The sequence below is a fragment of the Phyllostomus hastatus genome, unplaced genomic scaffold (genome assembly GCF_019186645.2).
Source record: "Phyllostomus hastatus isolate PE091 unplaced genomic scaffold, TTU_PhHast_1.1 phas_contig_209, whole genome shotgun sequence".
NCBI lineage: Eukaryota > Metazoa > Chordata > Mammalia > Chiroptera > Phyllostomidae > Phyllostomus > Phyllostomus hastatus.
This window is the reverse complement of record NW_025333735.1, coordinates 15559748-15578778: the sequence shown is the minus strand read 5'-3', so window position 1 is coordinate 15578778 and position 19031 is coordinate 15559748. Positions and strand designations below refer to the sequence as shown.

The following is a 19031-nucleotide window of genomic DNA, read 5'->3' as shown; positions in this document are numbered from 1 at the left end:
AGCTCGATATAATATCCTGGCAGCAATTTGATTGAACAGTCCCAGATGGTTCAGCTGAGGCCAACACCTAGGGCGGACAAAAGCATTGTCTGTGGGAATTTTGGATGATACCTGGAGAAATATTACACAGTGCATGAACTGAATTGAGTTGTTGTCACAAGTATTGTAAGGTTTCATATAGTAAAAGTTTTTTTCTAGGTGCATTTCAATTTCACAGCAAGAGAGGCATAGGGAACCTAAACACAAAAGAGAACATTCATGCAAGATATCCAACTCTTTGATATAATAATGCATACAACTCAATACGGCCACCCTATCATTGCACCTAGAACTTTCTGCCCACTACCAGGTGGTGGTTATGGAAAACACACTCCCCAGTATCAATATCTAAGAAGCAGCCACTACCATCTTCTATGGGTGTTTTCTTTTTGTGTTTTTTTCTTCTTCGTTTTTCTTAATCAACTCTGCTCTTATTGCTACTTCTTAGCGAAGCTGGTGAAAACAAAGTTATCCTCATTGAACACAGCACTATAGCAATCAAGATGTTTAAAGCCTTCAGTATTCTGGTGAAGACAGCACTGTGCCACATTTAGAGCTCTGGTTTACAAACAAGGTGGTCACAGACTTTCCTGGCTTGGGGACTTCCACAGCTTTCCTAATCAGGCATCGTAGGAGGTCTGAGTGAAGTTTGTTTCAAAGCTAACATGAGAAAATTCTAATTCTGGAGTGATGTGAATAGTCTGATAAGTTCCATCCAATTTTATGCCATTCATCTAATTCCCACAAGGATTAAACATTGTGGCTTCAATGACAGGACCTGGCGTCAGGTCACAAATTCAATTCTCATGATGACATCCTTGGCAGTAACACCATCTTTCACATGAATCTGGAGCTGGGTCAAGCTCCCTCATCGGAATTTCCAGGATTTGACCTGGTTGACCGGCCAAAAGTATAAAAGTACCAACTGGGAAATCTAAAGTATACAGGTATCAACAATCAGAATTCATACGTGCCATACAAAATGCTGCTCTACTTGGGAAAGTTGAATTAAGAAACTACTTCCTCCTGGAAATTTTGCTGTGGGTATCCTTAGTGAGAGGCTTCATGAAGTTCTTACAAGAATAAAAGAAGCTTTGCATTGCACCAATCCCACTGTGATTCTCTAGCAACTTTCAGCAGGAGAACCAGAGCTGTCATCGAGGGGGCGCCATGCGTCCTCAACGTGAGGCATCTCTCGGAGACAAACACGCTGTTTTTGATGAGTGCCTGAGTTTCCTGCTTGTCGGCTTCTGTCACACTTATGATTGAGCATTGCCCATCCTTCCAAAGTATGTCCCATTTGAATCTTGGGATTGTGTGAAGATTCCCAAATCTTCAATTTGCCTCAGGTTGCTCCCTGGAGAACCAAACCTCCTGTAGCTTCTCAGTGAGACTAGTGAACAGCCAACAACCACAGAAAATCAGCTGAATTAAATATCTTCTTCCACCATTGCTGTGGATTGTTACAGCTGTTACTAAAGTTCAGGTTCCTTTTTTAGTATATTTTCTTCTTATTTTTATAAAAGGAATAATAATTTTTTTCCTGCTTTTGTGTGTGCGTGTGTGTGTGAGCAAAAGTCGAAGATGAGTCTGTTGGAAAGAGACTCTTGTAGTCTGCTCTTTCCCGAGTGCTAGCTGATGTCACTGACCATACCGTAGAAGCCTCACCTTTGTTCTTAACAGAATCACAGAACCATAGAGCTGAAAAAAAATTTAAAGTTATCTACCCAGGCTTTTTCTTTTTAATTTAGGACATCATAGTTCTATGCAGATGTAAAATCATTGGGGGAAGAGATCTATACTATCTCTTAGGTTTTATGTTTTTTTATTTTTTATTTTTTATTTTTTTTACTATTAACCTATAATAAATAGTCGTTGCTCTGGATTGGATTTCTTATAAGTATTGGTCTAAGGTGTTTGTAACAGACAGGAATATTTATCTTTTAAATGAAAAACCAAGTCAGGTAAAAAAATCACCTTGCTTTGGATACAATATTAAAGAAGCAGATAAACTTGCAAGTTGTGCTGCTGAGTTGGAGTCAGGGCCCTCGGGAGCTGTGGATGCAGCCACTGAGATTCTGAAGAACCTCTTGTAATCATCCAGGACAGGAGACAGAGTTTGCAATACAGTAGTGAAATCCTTAAAGCTTTTATCCGAGGATAATTGTGGGGGGAAAAACAGAAAAGAAAATAGAATATAGTATAGGTTTTAAAATAGGCTGTAAAATGTAAAAGAGATTAAAGAGAGCCGTATGTGGTAGCATAAATAAAATATGTAAAAATACCACAATGATGATTTTATACCTGACTGCCAAAATAACACAGTGGCAATGATGACTGTGGTCGAAATTATTTTCTGATGACAGAACAGAACAAATGAGTACAAATCACAAAACATGTCAAGGTTAGGTAAATAAATGCTCTTGACTAATGCACTTGAAAACCAACTAATTCCTGAAATAGTAGTTTCCAGTCTTGCTATATTTATAGCTTTCCTCCTTTTCATCTCTTAATTCCAAATCTTAGTAGTCTTCCAGGAATAGAGCTGTATACAAAAGCTAAGTGTCTTCTTAGAATTCCCCACTTCTTTTATTATTTGTGGAACTTGTATAGATGTTCTCTAGTGGATGCTGCAAAAATGATAGTTTGGTTGAAAGAAGTTAAAAAAAAGTGCACTCTGCTTTATGCTTAATATTTCATGCTTCAGCTAAGGAGACATGAAAAGACAGGTCATGGAAAGCAATCCCAATCTTTTGCTTTCTATTTTGTATATGGGTCAAAGAAGACACACTCTGCCAGGCAGAGGGTGGGTAGAGAAAAAGCAGCACCTGGTAGAGGTAATTTGAATGGGCGGAAAAATGATGTTCAAGGACGGCAGACGTCAGCAGTCCACGCAGGAAACTAAACTATGGATCTTAGAAGACATAAGGCTCGGAGGCACGAAGTTGTTCTGAGCCCTGAGAGGCAGCGCTAGAGGAATCACACTGCAGGCATAGCTCAATTCCTTTTTCTTTTTCTCTCTTTATTTATCTCTCTCTGCCTCTCCATTTCCCTTTCTTTTTGGAGACTTCTATGAAATTTTATTAGAAAATTATTAGAGCAGCTTGTTTATCTAAGGAAATAATATTTCTCAATGTATAGTGTTTATGTCAGTAGAAAAATTGAAACACTGGCCATTGATTCAGATGGTATTAAATTAAAAATCCACTTTTTGTTTCACTCTGTAGGATAGTAAAGAAGAAAGATAATTTTCAAGTACATCAAAAATGGACAGCCAGGAGACACACAATTATATAATCAGATTTGAAGTACATATTCATTTATCCAGTTAACAGATATTTGTTGAATATCTAATATGTGATAAGAAATTATGTTTCCCCCAAACCCAGGCCCTTCATAGAAGCACTTTGATATTTATTTATATATATTATTTGCACATGGTAGCTTACTGTGACATCTTTGTAAGAATATAAATGTGTTTGATATTTAGCCCATGATGAACAATTGCTTGAATTAGGCTCTGTTATAAAACTGACATGCCATGTTGGGTACATTTTGGACAATTCTCTTACATAGCACATTTGTTTTTGAGATTCAATTTTGCTAGCAGTTTCCTATTATTTCCTCACAACTAACCATGCATGCATCTTGCTGGCAACTGCAGGATATTAAATTAAGACAAGTTTCAGGAATTTTGGGGGCTTATTGAATGACTTATTGTCTTTATATCTTGAATATTTTCTTGATGCTTTTGTCCTTCTTTTCATAATTTTCTATATAAGCCACTTGAATGCTGAAGACAGTTTCCTCTACCATGAAGAATGGAGGGAACTGGATTGATCTCAGAGACTTAGGTGTGATGATGTGAAAGAAAAAGGACAAAAAGTCTATCATTTAGAGGCAACTGAGCAAGAAACCAAGCAGCGTGAGTTCTAATCCAAACTCTGGGGCCAGGTTATGGGGTGGAGGAATTGAGCACAAAGGAAAAAGGAATCATGGACACGGACAACAGTGTGGTGACTGCGGGGGAAGGGGAATCTAAAAGGACTAAATGGTAATGGAAAAATACAATAAAATATTAAAAAACACAAAAACTGAATATGATACAGATTCAAGGTTTGTTTTATTTATTTGTTATTTTTTATCACTTTTGTGCCCTTGTGCAAAACTCTTAACTTCTCTGTGCCTTTGTTTTCTCATTTGTATAATAAGAATAATCAGTTATTTACCATCTTTGCAGATTGTTTTGAGAATTAAAATACATATCTAAAGTTTGAAAAAAAATTAAGTTATAAAACTAGCTAAAAACCTATGGTAGATACCATTATTTATTCAATAGTAATTTTTTCCTCATGCTATGTATGTATTAAATCCAATTTTATCCTTTGGGGCCATAGGTTTCAAGGATGCCTGGGTCTTTTCTCAGCCTAGGGAATGAATTTTAATTGTCCTAAGGCATTGGTTTCATTCTGCTTGTCTGTGATGGATTTAAGAATAATCAAGTGAATCACTTCTGTCCAGTAAACTTAGAGGAAAGCCTGTCTGAGGAACTTTTGAAAAAAAGGAGGAAGGGACATTCCTTTCTTCTGCCTGTGAGATGTGATGCCCAGAGCTGCTGAAGTCCTCTTGTAACCAAGAGGGCATGTGCTCACGGATGAAAATCAGTGTATGGATGACGCTACCAGATCCCTGATATTGATGAGCTGCTGAATTCAACAACTTAGGAGCTTCTCTACCTGTTAATAGAACTTCCTGTTAATAGAATTTCTTATTGTTTAAGAAACTGACTTGTGTGTTTTAATTTTATTTTTTATTGATTTATTGGGGTGACATTCGTTCACAAAACTTTAAAGGTTTCAGTTGCAGAAGACAAAAAAAATCTGTACACTGTGTCATGCACCCATCATCCCGAAGTCTCTTTCCCTCCCCATTCCCCCATCTTTGCCCACTTCCACCTACCACACACCCTGCTGTCCATGTCTATGTGATATACACCTGTAGATGAATATATGTATGTGTGTATATATATATTTTGCATAATCCCTTTTCTGTCTTTCATCCAGCCCCCCTCCTCCTCCCTTCTGACAGCTGTCAGTCTCTTCTCTGTGTCTATGAGTCTGTTTCTACTATGTTTGTTAGTTTATTTTGTTCATTAGGTTCCACATATGAGTGAAATCGTATGGTATTTGTCTTTCTATGACTGGGTTATTTCACTCAGCATAATGTCCTCCAGGTCCATCCATGCTGTCGTGATGCAGACACCGACCTGCAATGTCCACATCATTATGGACGAAATGAGACATTCACATGGACTACCGAGTCCTGTGGAGGAAAAGGGACAGCATGGCTTTTCTCTCAAGGCGAGCAAAAGCCGAGGCCTCTGCCATGACAGGCCTTTATTGGGTTTCTTCGCCCATTACATGACAGTCATCATTTACTATGCACAGGTTGGCTTTAGGTGGTTACCTTTTATAGGAAATGAAGGAGCCAATGCCACTACTCCCATCACAGAAGGGGGATATTTGCAAACGGAAAGGCAAAAGTGGTTGAACCAGTTACACTCCTTGGAAGGTTTAGCATGAATTTTAGGAAGTTGCTTTGCAGTTAATGTCCTCAATTCAAGGTGAGGGAGTTTTTTAGCAATAGCACAACTCAAAGCGGCCTAGGCACATTGCAGACCTGATTCCCCATGGGAGAACCTATCTGTGGGCGTGGGTCCCGTGCATCTCTGAGGGGGAGCTGGGCCCATGCCACACAGAACAGTCTCCTACACTGTCCCAAAAGGTAAGATTTCCTTTTTTTTTTTTTTTTTGTTAGTGGCTGAGTAGTATTCAATTGTGTGAATGTACCACAGCTTTTTTATCCACACATGTAATGATGGGTACTTGGGCTGTTTCCAGATCTTGGCTATGATAAATAATGTTGCAGTAAATGTAGCAATGCATATATGCTTCTGGATTAGTGTTTTGTGTTTCTTCAGATACATTCCCAGAAATGGGATCACTGGCTTGTGTGGTTTTTTTAATGGTGGCTGGAAGCATTGTAGTTGATAAATAATTACTAGTTCAAAGTACTTCCTCACTTTTAAAAGCCACATTTACTAATTCCTCAAAGCCTATTTTGTTGAACCAAAGTGAAAGTTTAAATTATTATTCAACAAAATAATTCAGGAGTCCAAATCTTTTAGCAATAGCATTTTAAGTGGGGAAAAAGAAAGGATTCTATTTTTGCTTTTCTTTTGACTCTGTAGATAAATTAAGAATGTTATAAAGAAGAAGTGCAAAAGTGAGAACAAAGTATACTTTTTCAAAGTTGTTACTATAATAACACCATCACAGTGTGTGAGGAAAGAGAACCTCATACCATTAAATACACATGAACTGTTTTAAATAGTGATGAACCGATGGTGACTGAAGAGGTTTTCTTTTAAAAGTTCAAAATTTCCCAATATAAACAGTTTAACTTCATTGCATTCTAATCTTTTGAGAAGAGTATCTAAATTTGAGATGTAATCTGGCAAACATAATTTAAACTGTTAAATTTAAATTTTGCTTTCAGAAAGATCTTTGTTTGGTTCTGGTTGGTGTGGCTCAGTGGATTGAGCACTGGCCTGCAAACTGAAAGGTCGCTGGTTCGATACCTGGTTGGGGCATGTGCCTGGGTTGCAGGCCAGGTCCCTGGTTGGGGGCATGCAAGAAGTAAGTGAGAGGCAAGTGACCGATGTTTCTCTCCCTCCTTTCCCTTTTCTGTAAAAAATAAATAAATAAAATCTTTTTAAAAAAGATCTTTGTTTTGGATGTCATTGTAAAATTCTTGGAATCTGAAAATATGAAAGAAATTAACTGTACACTCATAAATTAACAGGGGTCTTATGGAAAATGGATCTGACCTAATAACCAAAGCTGTTCTGGAAGTTAGTCAGAGTTTTAATATTAGTTTAATAAAAGATAATAATTCCTAAAAGGTATGATACTTGATTTCATAATATAATTTTTTCATAATTTAAATGAGAAGGCTCAAATGATATGAGCCACTTTCCCAATATTGCACACTAATATTTAAGATAATGTGTGCTGACACTGATAATTCTAAAACCTGCAAGTTCTTTCTGGATCAGAAAATCCGAGAGACTGAGTGAAATGGTTAAGAGACTGCTCTTTGAAATCATGAAATTTTTTATTCAAATACGTACTCTGTGATTTACTATGTCACCTTGAACAAACTCACATACCATTCCTTACACCTTATTTTTGCCTCTGTAAAATGGAAGCAAAGGAGGAGTGTATAAAATCATCTACTGCATAGGGTTTGGAGAGCAAATGGAATGATTATGTAAGGTACTCGGCATGGTGGCTAGCTCACTGGACATGCCAAAGAAATGTGAGTTATTGTAGACAAAAAATATCAACTCCTTTTTGTTTATGTAAAACATTAAATTTTCTGAATGATTTGTGTCATGTACCCCAAGGAATTTTTGAGACAAATGAAAGGAAAATAGGACATATTGATATCACTATTTTATAAAAGATGGAAAAGAGGGGATTGTCAATGAGACCAAGATTATTCTAGGTTCATTTGTTCAATATTTGTTTAACAAATATTTATTTGGCCCACTCTGGGCCAAACTCTGAGAAAGGCACCACAAAGTACATTTTAATGAAAAAACCCAAACAAGAACTGTCCCTTTGTACATCTGTTATGTTTGCCACCTAGTTTCCAGGTCTCCCTCCCCCTTTCGGTAATTAACGATTTCTTTCCTGGGTAACCTCTCTCTCCCCTATTGTTTGCAAACTGGTGGTGCTGAAGGGCATGGCATAGTGCAGGGCAATCTATCTCACTGGCCTTGGTTTCAGAAACTCGTGGGGAAGGACACAAAGCTAAAAATAATTGCAGCTTATTAACTCTGATGACACTGTCTATTAGCTCATGTAAAGGTACTCAGAGCTGCTCTAACTTTTATTGTGACTATCTCATGCTGCTAGGTAGATAGCATTCCATACTGGATTTTCTTTTTGCTTGGGTTAACCAATGTCAGATCATATTGCTTTCATCCAGAGAAACTTAACTGATAGAATGTTTGAAAGTGTGACAGTTCATTCCTAGAAGTCTTAGAATCCATATCCTAGGAAAATATTGTTATAATATAGATAATGTGGCAGACGAAAGATTGCTCTATGTTAGTGTTACTTTGTACCTAAGAGGAGAGAAAGTATTAATGTATTAATGTTTCTTTTACAGCTGAAGGAAAACAAAGTAATGGCAATATTTTCCTTAGGCTAATCTACTCCCCTGGTTCTTTACTCCCATTCCTGCTCCATTTCTCCTTTCTGTTCTATAATCATCCAAGCTTCACCTCATGTCTTTCCCTTATATATTAGTCAGCTTTTGCTGCATAACAAACTTCAAAATTTGGTGGCTTCATACCAACAAATATTTATTTTTTTTCAGTCAAGGGGCTGTTGGTGACTTGGGCTTGGCTTCAATCTGCATGTTGGGTCCAGGACTGCTTTATGTGTTTCCCTGTTTTTCTTGGATGGAGTATGTTACTCTCCTGGTAGATGACAGAAATTCAAATTCCAAGCCAAAATCCTGAAAGCAAGCCTAAAACTTTGTATGTTACATCTGCAGCCATCCATTGGCTAAAGTAATCCACATGGCCAATGCCAGTATCAATGGAAGTGGGGAACAGACTCTGTTATTTGGTGGGTGATATGGTAAGGGAATGGATGATCTGTAACAAGGTGGAAGATGATAATCTAGCCTGTCACATCTCCACCTATTCTCCTAGAGCTCTGGAGCATATTCTCTCTGAAGGCATTATCTCATGCCTTTAGAATCCTAGGTGAGTTAAGTAAGGTAGAGTAGAAGAAAAGTGGAATCCTAGATAATACAAACCTATTTAATCTGTCTTAGGCCTTGTAAATAAGGTACCATATTAATTGATATTTTATTTTTAAAGATTTTATTTATTTATTTTAGAGAGAGGGGAAGGGAGAAAGGAAGAGAGGGAGAGGAATATCACTGTGTGGTTGCCTCTTTCACACTCCCAACTGGGAACCTGGTCCACAACCCAGCCTTGTGTGCTGACTGGGAATTGAGCCAGCGACCCTTTGGTTAACAGGCTGGAACTCAATCTGCTGAGCCACATCAGCCAGGGTTAGCTGAAATTTTAAAAAAAATTCCTATAAAATCCCAGTGAGTTTTATACATAACATAGAAAAGTTAAATTTTCACAAATGTAAAAACAGATTAATTGCTCTACAGCCATGGCAACAAATAGTCAACAGAACTGTTTTTAAACCAGTGGGTATACTTTTATAAACCAACCAAACGGGGCCAGCCTTTTTCTCCTGAAAGTCAGCCAGTCAAGACTTACTCTAATAAACACATTTCTGAGTTTCAACCAATCAACAACAGTCTTATCTCCCAGTAGTCAGGCTTCTACATGCCTCTAGAAGTCTCCAAGAACTACTTGCTTTCCCAAAATTTTATCAAAGATCAGCAGAGCCTGATCAGGATTACCCTCCCTTGACATAATAAGTCATACATTTAACTTTGTCTTTTATTTCAGTAAGAGTGATGGTGTCATTGGCTTTTGACCATTCTACCAAATTGTAGAATGAAGCAACAAACAAATTCCATCTGATTTCAGAGCCTAAACTCTTACCGAGCACACTGTCCTGCCTTTCTTCCTTTCACAATAGTTATGGTCCAGGTACTCTTCTCTGTAAGAGTTTAGCCTCTGGGAAAATTCAACTCTTGGATTGTTATTTAATTTTGAATATCTTATCTATTCAGCTAACTTGTAAGATCAGTTGAGTCTTAACACAATTTCACATTCCTAGTGGTGACTGGTTTATCCATTATTCACTTATCAATTTAAAAGTTATTCAAAGAAGTACTTAATATTGCCAGGCACCATAATAGTAATGAAATTAAGAAGTTTTAGCTCCCAAGGGTTGGAAGCTTAACTGCAATGTGAAATGTGCTATCATGCATACAGGGGGCAGTGGAGCCTGAGAGGAAAGAGTGCCTGCATTTGTCTTTAGCATTGTGGGCACTCAGTAATAAATTGCCAAGAGACATACTTGTGTATTAGTTCTTTGGAGCAGTTATTTTGGAGCAGAGGAAAAAAGTCCTCAAATAAGCTAAAACTCTTCAAATGTCAAATACTGAATCAGGAATTGCATTGACCCAAATCTGAGTTATGTGGGAAGAGGCCACATTATAAATATGTAGTTTCTATTTCCATTGTTATAAAAGTTTAGTTTTTATTTTTTAATCAAATGCAGTTATGGTTTTCTAATACAGGATATTACACTATTTAATAAATGATGAAAAAGACTGATAAAATATAGAAAAAATACTTTCACCATATTTAGTGAAACAGTAGCTGGTTTAATAAGGAGGCAGAAATTTACAGTGATCCTCAATTTACATATATACTTTCTTTTTATTTTTGGTGCAAGCTTTTTTTCTGTATTATTTCCCACTCCTTTTCCTTGGTACGTTATAACATTTAAAATATTGATGTAATTGCTAAAATGAAAGCTTCTTTCCACATACAAAATACCTCTAGTTTATATAGAAGATATCTCCTCTAGATCCAGAAGCAATGTTTTCATTTAGGCTTGATTAATGAGTGGACACTGGCTTGGATTTCAGTACTTTTTTGCTTTTCCCAAACAACTATGACCTTTTCAGATAAATTTCCTGGTTGAGTCAAGAACTCAGGGCCACTGGATGATGCTGCAGGGGGAGCTGGATTCTCTTGTGTCTGCTACTGCTTTCTTGATTTGCTGTGGGGTGATCTGGGATATCTACTAAGTTACAATGATCTGTGACCTTGGTTAACCAAAAAGACAGTAAGTGCATTTCCAAAGGTTTAAAACATCACTTGAAACGTGAGTTTCAATTGCAATTACTGCTTCCTTTTAATTCCTTTCTTCCTTAAGGAACCCTGTTATTTTACAACCCATTCTCGCCCCTCTCCCCACACCAACACCTTTTGGAGTTTCTAAGTAGGCATTCACTTTTATATTCTGAATATATATTTCTTTCCTTTATCTAGAATGTGACTATTTGTAGATCCAACACAAGAAGCTAACTGATCACTGGGGTCAGATAAAATTACTCTTACACTATTACAAAGAACACACTGACTATAATCCTTGCCGTAATGGAGTTTACACTAGTGCGGAAAGGCAAAGAACAAATAAACCAATAAAATTTATACTGTGCCAGATGGCGATAATAGCTATAGAAAAAACAGCAGAGAAGGATGATAATAAGAGGAGTGAGTGATGCTATTTAAATAAAGTTCTTCTTAAGCAAAGGGCTATGAGGAGAATTCTGAATGGAGTAATAGTGAATGGAGAGCACAGATGGGCTTGTCCTATTTGAGGAATAGCAAGAAGGCCAGTGTGCTGAGAGCAGTAATCAAAAGAGCAAAGCCATAAGATGAGGATCAAGAGAAGCCAGATGACCTCTTGTTGGGAACTGCCCTGACTGGTATCAGAGGCTGAAACCCCCGCCTAGGCTAAGGCTAAGGGAACGCCCTTAGAACCGTGAGCCAGCAAGGAGACAAAAGCTTATCTTCCTGGCAGGAATGCTGCTTCTGCTGCTTTATTCATAACTGAACCCCCAAAAGCTTGGTCGGTTAGCCAAAGACGGGTAAGATTCCCCACGGGGGGAACGACCTAAGCCAGGCACGATCACTTTGGGAGGCCCCCCAAAAAGAAGGACTTGGGGGGGGGGCTGCAGCAAAAGCGGGTGATGGACCCTCGCTCCTCGGCTTTGACATAGCCTGAGTTCTCAGCGTCTGGGAGAAAATCTCCTTATCTCTTGGTTACCTAGTTCCCTTGCTCCACCTAGGCCTAAAACAATGACAGGGTAGTACAGCTCGGTACTGGGAAGTGCGGATTTCCCGGGGTGATCAGGCCTAAGAAAGAACATGTAAATTACTGTGAAACCTTCTTTGTTTAGAATGCTCTCAGTTGAATGAGAAGGGTCTTAGGAGGAAGTTAGTTTGTTCCTCAGTCTTACAGCTCTTTGACCCCCAACTCAATAGACCGGCAGAGTTCTTTGTTTTCTATAGTTCCTTACTTCCCCTAATGAGTACTGCACTTTACCTGAATTATTATGCAAAATGAGCCTAATAAAAGCAGGTATGGACGGTAAATCAGCGCGCTCCCCACTGGGGGGGGTTGGCCATTTCGTCCCTACTTCCCCACAGAAACTAGTTTGTCTCTGTGCATGTGTGTTTTTTCTCGCGTATTGTCGAGCCATCCACAGCTTTCCGTGGTCACTGCTGGCCGGTGACCCACGCGCAACAACCTCTGATGTCTGACCTACCAGTTGATACCTTACAGCAATCTGATTGCCTATTTTGAAGAGGTTCATTAACCCATGCACCCTCCTATCCATCCATCCATCTATTTTTTCACAGTACCTTTCTCTCTACCAAGAAAAAAATATGATAGTAAGTGCCCTGGCTGGTGTCTCTCAGTGGATTGAACACAGGCTGCAAACCAAATGGTCATGGGTTTGATTCCCAATCAGGGCACAAGCCTGGGTTTTGGGCCAAATCCACAATGGGGGCCACATGAGAGGCAACCACACATTGATGTTTTTCTCCCTCTCTGTCTCTCTCCTTTCCCCTCTCTCTAAAAATAAATAAAACCTTATAAAAATATTTAAACAGCAAGTTTATAACCACCTTTAGGCTGAACGGACTGGCACCTAAGCCTCAGGTTCTAAAATACTTGACTTTAAAAAATAAAATAATACTAAGGGAGAAGGAAAGTAAAGGGAAGAAAAACATTTTAAAAGACATATAGAGCAGGAAGAAAGAAAGAACAGGAAATGAAATGAGAGAAATACTGAACCTGGATTCAGAATGTACTTTCTTTTTCAGATCCATCACTCCCTGGCTATATGGACCAGAGACATATTTATTGAGGTAACATTGGTTAAAACATTATATGAATTTCATACGTGCAACAGTATAATGATGTCTGTTTACTCTACTGCGTGCTCACTGCCAAAAGTCTAGTTTCCTTCCATTACCATATGTTGACTCCCTTTACCCAATTCACCTCTCCACCACCCTCTCTTCCTCCAGTAACCATCATTCTGTGGCCTATCTGTGAGTTTTTTATGTTAGTTTGTTTGTCCATGGATGGGTGAATGGATAAAGAAAATGTGATATAGCTGTAATGAAATACTACTCATAAAAAAAATGCACTATAGTCATTTGTGACAACATGATGGATCTTGAGGATATCATGCTAAGTCAAATAACTCAGACTGAAAAGGACAAAAATCTTATCATTGCACTCATATGTGGAATATAAAAAAAGTAAACACACCAAACAAAACAAAAACTCATGATACATCCTGCTGTATGGTTCTGTGCATTATTTTCTTTTATCTTACAATAACTCTGTACACGACTGGACCACAGTCTTTGTTCTTATTCGTGTTTAAGTGAGATGGGGTTTTTAAAAATCTCAGAAGAGGAATGTTGGTCAATAGTTTTTCTAGCATCACAATTATGGAACTTTCTCTTATTAATATGAAGTCTTCAAATATATGATCTACTATCTGTGATCTACCTTCTCTGTTCTCCTTGTTTAATTTTATCTGGATCTTTTCTTTCATTTGATCCTGTTGTCTCCATCCTGCTCAGTTTACTTTCTACTCCCAGAAGATTCTCCTGGAGGTCGATCTTTGTCCTACAAGGGAGCTTTAGTTGTTTTATTTCCTATTTTCCTAAGGCATAAACTGACCTGCATAGTCTGAAGTGCTGCCGTCACTTAGCACTCACCACAATTTGGAGCCCATGAAGCCAGTACCTATTTTGGTGTTGTTCTAAACATGGCCCACTGAGCTTTCCGGAAAGGACTCTTTTATTTTGGGTCTTTGAGCAATTCAGTGTCCGAGTCCTGCAGTTCTCCCAGCGGTCAGAAATCCCTTTGTCTACTCTGCTTCCTCCCACACAGTTGCCAGTACCGATGGGAGGCTTGCGATAGCCAGCTTAACCTCAATGCCCCAAATTTTAGGGTTTATAGAGATATTTTTTTGTTTAGTTTTGATGTAGATTTTGGCTGAATATTTTGTTATTAGTCTCCTTTTCTGTTTTTTTTTTTAAGGGGAATTTGGAAAGTCAAAAACTGTGCTGTATACCTACAATCTTCCTTTGAACTCCTCCCCAAATTTCCTTGTAATAGGTTTAAAAGTTGGCCTTTATGTACTTAATTATTTACTCCACCTGACTTTTATTTTGCTGTAGGCTATCAGATTTAAGTTCTTTTTTTCATTTATATAATTTCCCCCACATATATGCATCTTTTCTTCCTCTGAGGTGTGGACCAAACCTCTCACAAGTTTCATAAAACCTTGGTTCTGTTATGAGACCTGTATTCTATAGTTCTTTTCTTATACAACGATTACTCTGTTTTAATTGCCACAGTAGTTACATTTCTTGATAACTTGGTACTGTAAGTCTTCCCCACACCTTTTCCCTGCTCTTTTTTTATTGTTGTTCAAATTGTCCTTGTCTATTCTTTTTTCCCTCATCATATAAATGTTATTATCAGCTTGATAATTTTACTAAAACTATTTTTAGACTTAGAAAGACCTAACATTTTAAAACATATGAATTCTTCTTCTTTTTTTTTGAGGTTCAGAGCTTTGTGTTTCTTCACTGATATTTTAATTTTTTTTAATTTTATTTTAATCATTGTTCAAGTACAGTTTTCTTCCTTTTACTCCCAATCCAGCCCACCCATTACCCATTACCACCTTCCCCTTAGTTTTTGTCCATGTGTCCTTTAAATTTGTTCCCGTGAACCCTTACCATTTTCCCCTGAAATTCCCTCTTCTCTCCCCTGTGGTCACTGTCAGCCTGTCCTCTACTTCAGTGTCTTTGGTTATATTTTGCTTGTTTCTTTGTTTTGTTGTTTAGGTTCCTGTTAAAGGTGAGATCATATGGTATTTGTCTTTCACTGCCTGGCTTGTTTCGCTTAGCATAATGTTTTCCAGCTCCATCCACGCTGTTGCAAAGGGTAGGAGCTCCTTTCTTTCTGCTGCATAGAATTCCATTGTGTAAATGTACCATAGTTTTTTGATCCATTCATTTACTGATGGGCATCTTGGTTGCTTCCAGCATCTAGCTATTATAAATTGTGCTGCTTTGAACATTGGGATGCATAGGTTCTTTTGAATTGGTGTTTTAGTATTCTTAGGATAGAGTCCCAGCAGTGGAATTCCTGGGTCAAAAGGCAGCTCCATTTTTAGTTTTCTGAGGAAGTTCCATACTGCTTTCCATAGTGGTTGTACCAGTCTGCAGTCCTACCAACAGTGCACTAGGGACCCCTTTTCTCCACAACCTCTCCAATACTTGTTGTTTGTTGCTTTGTTTATGATGGCCATTCTGACTGGTGTGAAGTGGTATCTCATTGTGGTTTTAATTTGCATCTCTCTGATAGCTAGCGATATTGATTCGCTATATTGATAGCGATATTGAAACGATGATATCGTCTCATGTGTCTTTGGATTTTCTGTATGTCCTTCTTGGAGAAGTGTCTGTTCAAACCCTTTGCCCATTTTTTAATTGGATTCCTTGTCTTCTTAGAATGCAGTCGTATGTAAGTTCTTTCTATATTTTGGAGATTAAACCCTTGTCTGAGGTATCATTGGCAAATATGTTTTCCCATACAGTTGGTTCTCTTTTAATTTTGATACTGTTTTCTTTAGCTGTGCAGAAGCTTTTTATTTTGATGAGGTCCCATTTGTTTATTCTTTCTTTTATGTCCCTTGCTGTAGGGGACAGACAAGTCAGTAAAAAGGTTTCTGCATGAAATATCTGAGATTTTCCTACCTACGTTCTCCTCTAGGACTTTAATGGTGTCACGTTTTATATTTAAGTCTTTTATCCACCTTGAATTTATTTTTGTATATGGTGTAAGTTGGTGCTCAAGTTTCATTTTTTTTGCACGTGGCTGTCCAGTTCTCCCAACACCATTTGTTGAAGAGGCTATTTTTACTCCATTTTATGTTGCTGCCTCCTTTGTCAAATGTTAATTGACCATAGAGACTTGGGTTTATTTCTGGGCTCTCTGTTCTGTTCCATTGGTCTATGTGCCTGTTTTTATGCCAGTACCAGGCTGTTTTGATTACAGTGGCCTTGCAGTATAGTTTAGTGTCGGGTATTATGATCCCTCCTACTTTACTCTTCTTTCTCAAAATTGCAGCAGCTATTTGGAGTTGTTTATGATTCCATATAAATTTTTGAAGTGTTTGTTCTATGTCTGTGAAATATGCCATTGGTACTTTAATAGGAATTGCATTGAATGTGTAAATTACTTTGGGTAGTATGGACATTTTGATGATGTTAATTCTTCCAGTCCATATATTTCCATTTCTTTGTGTCTTCCTTGATTTCTTTCCTGAGTGTTATGTAGTTTTCTAAATACAGGTCTTTTACCTCTTTGGTTAGGTTTATTCCTAGGTATTTTATTTTTCTTTTTGCTATTTCAAATGGATTTTTTTCCTTGAGTTCTGCTTCTGCTGTTTCATTGTTGGTGTACAGAAATGCCTTTGATTTCTGGATATTGACTTTGTATCCCACTGTTTTGCCCAATTCATTTATTAGGTCAAGCAGTTTTTTTGTGGAGTCCATAGGATTTTCTATGTACACTATCATGTCATCTGCAAACAGTGACAGTTTTGTTTCCTCCTTTCCGATTTGGATGCCTTTTATTTCTTTTTCTTGTCTGATCGCTGTGGCTAAAATTTCCAGTACTATATTGAATAGAAGCGGTGAAAGTGGACAGCCTTGTCTTGTTCTTGATCTTAGTGGAAAAGATTTAAATTTTTGCCCATTGAGAATGATGTTGGCTGTAGGTCTCTCATATATGGCCTTTATTATGTTGAGGAATGCTCCCTCTATTCCCATTTTGCCAAGTGTTGTTATCATAAATGGGTGTTGTACCTTATCAAATGCTTTTTCTGCATCTATTGATATGATCATGTGGTTTTTGTCTTTGCTTTTGTTTATGTGATGTATTACACTTACTGATTTGCGAATATTGAACTATCCTTGCATCCCTGGAATGAATCCCACTTGGTCATGGTGTATGATCTTTTTAATGTATTGTTGGACGTGGTTTGCCAGTATTTTGTTGAGGATTTTAGCGTCAATGTTCATCAGTGATAATAGCCTGAAGTTTTCTTTCTTTGTTGTGTCTTTATCTGGTTTTGGAATTAGGATGATGCTGGCCTCATACAAAGAGTTTGGGAGTCTCCCATCTTTTCGGATTTTTTGGAATAGTCTGTGAAGGATAGGTGTTAGCTCTTCCTTAAATGCTTTGTAGAATTCTCCTGTGAAACCATCTGGCCCAAGGCTTTTGTGTGTTGGGAGTTTTTTGATTACTGCTTCCATTTCTTTTGTTGTTATTGGTCTGTTCAGGCTTTCTGCTTCTCTTTCATTGAGTTTTGGAAGATTATATTTTTTTAGAAATTTGTCCATTTCACCTAGGTTTTCAAATTTCTTGGCATACAGTTCTTCATAGTAATTTCTTACAATCCTTTGTATTTCTGTGGTATCTGTTGTAATCGCTCCTCTTTCATTTCTGATTGTGTTTATTTGGGTCTTCTCTCTTTTTTCCTTCATGAGCCTGCTTAAAGGCTTGTCAATTTTGTTTATCTTTTCAAAGAACCAGCTCTTGGATTCAGTGATCCTTAGAATTGTGCTTTTAGTCCCTATGTCATTTAATTCTGCTCTGATCTTGGTTATTTCCTTCCTTCTGCTTGCTCTGGGCTGCCTTTGTTGTTGTTCCTCGAGTTCTTGTAGACGTAGGGTTAGGTTGTTTGTTTGGAATGTTTCTAACCTTTTTAGGAAGGCCTGTATTGCTATGAACTTCCCTCTCAGGACTGCCTTGGCTGTGTCCCATAAGTTTTGGGTTGTTGTGAGTTCATTTTCATTGGTTTCCAGAAACCTTTTGATGTCTTCCATAATATCATTCTTGACCCATTCATTGTTTAATAGCATGCTATTTAATCTCCATGATTTTGAGTGTTTTTGGTTTTTTTCCTTGTGGTTGGTTTGTAGCTTCAGTCCCTTGTGGTCCGAGAAAATGCTTGGTATGATTTCAATTTTCTTGAAATTGTTGAGGCTTGTTTTGTGTCCTATCATGTGGTCAATCTTTGAAAACTTTCCGTGTACAATTTAAAAGAATGTGTATTTAGCTTCTTTTGGATGGAGGGCTCTGTATATATCAGTAAAGTCCATTCCATCAAGAGTATTGTTCAATGCCACAACATCTTTGTTGATATTTTGTTTGGAAGATCTGTCCATTTTTGATAGTGGGGTGTTAAAATCCCCCACTATAATTGTGTTGCTGTCCATATCTTTCTTGAAGTCCTCTAAGATTTTCTTTATGTATTTGGGTGCTCCTATGTTGGGTGCATATATATTTACAAGATTTATGTCTTCTTGGTGGATTTTTTCCTTGAGTATTATGAAGTGACCTTCTGGGTCTCTCTTTATGGACCTTTTTTGGAAGTCTATTTTGTCTGATATGAGTATTGCTACCCCGCCTTTTTTTTCCTGTCCATTTGCTTGGAAGATTTGTTTCTAGCCCTTTACTTTCAGCCTGTGCAGGTCTTTTATTCTGAGGTGGGTCTCTTGTAGGCAGCATATGGGTGGGTCATTTTTTCTTATGCATTCAGCTATTCTGTGTCTTTTGATTGGAGCATTTAATCCATTTACGTTTAAGGTTATTATTGATAGGTACTTATTCATTGTCTTTTATGTACGAGTGTTCTTCTCTCTCTTTTCCTTCCCTTCCTTAAAGCAGTCCCTTTAGGATCTCTTGCAGAGCTGGTTTGGTGGAGGTGTATTCTTTTAGACTGCTTTTGTCTGGGAAGCTTCTTATTTGGCCTTCTATCTTGACTGAGAGCCTTGCTGGATAAAGTAGCCTTGGTTA

At 37.8% G+C, this 19031-nt stretch overlaps 1 pseudogene; it reads right to left on the bottom strand.

Annotated features, from left to right (window-relative positions):
- Positions 1-458: 458 nt before the first annotated feature.
- The window catches only part of LOC123816414, a 162876-nt pseudogene continuing 144303 nt past the window's right edge, over positions 459-19031 (bottom strand).